Source organism: Mus pahari, chromosome X (genome assembly GCF_900095145.1).
Source record: "Mus pahari chromosome X, PAHARI_EIJ_v1.1, whole genome shotgun sequence".
In the NCBI taxonomy this organism is placed as follows: domain Eukaryota; kingdom Metazoa; phylum Chordata; class Mammalia; order Rodentia; family Muridae; genus Mus; species Mus pahari.
The window spans coordinates 99,703,364-99,703,659 of record NC_034613.1 but is presented as its reverse complement, the minus strand read 5'-3'; positions in this window follow the sequence as shown (position 1 = coordinate 99,703,659).

The following is a 296-nucleotide window of genomic DNA, read 5'->3' as shown; positions in this document are numbered from 1 at the left end:
ATGCAAAATGCATAAAGATCCTAACAAAAAACATCCAGGAAATCCAGGACACAATGAGAAGACCAAACCTACTGATAATAGAAAATAAATTAGGAAACAACACCCTACACAGCAGACACAAATTTATAAATACATTCATGTGACTCTAACTCAGGAAGTGAAAGATCTGTATGACAAGAACTTCAAGTCTCTGAAGAAAGAAACTGAAGATATCAGAAGACGGAAAGATCTCCCTTGCTCATGGATTGGCAGGATTAATATAGTAAAAATGTCTGTCGTGCCAAAAGCAATCTACA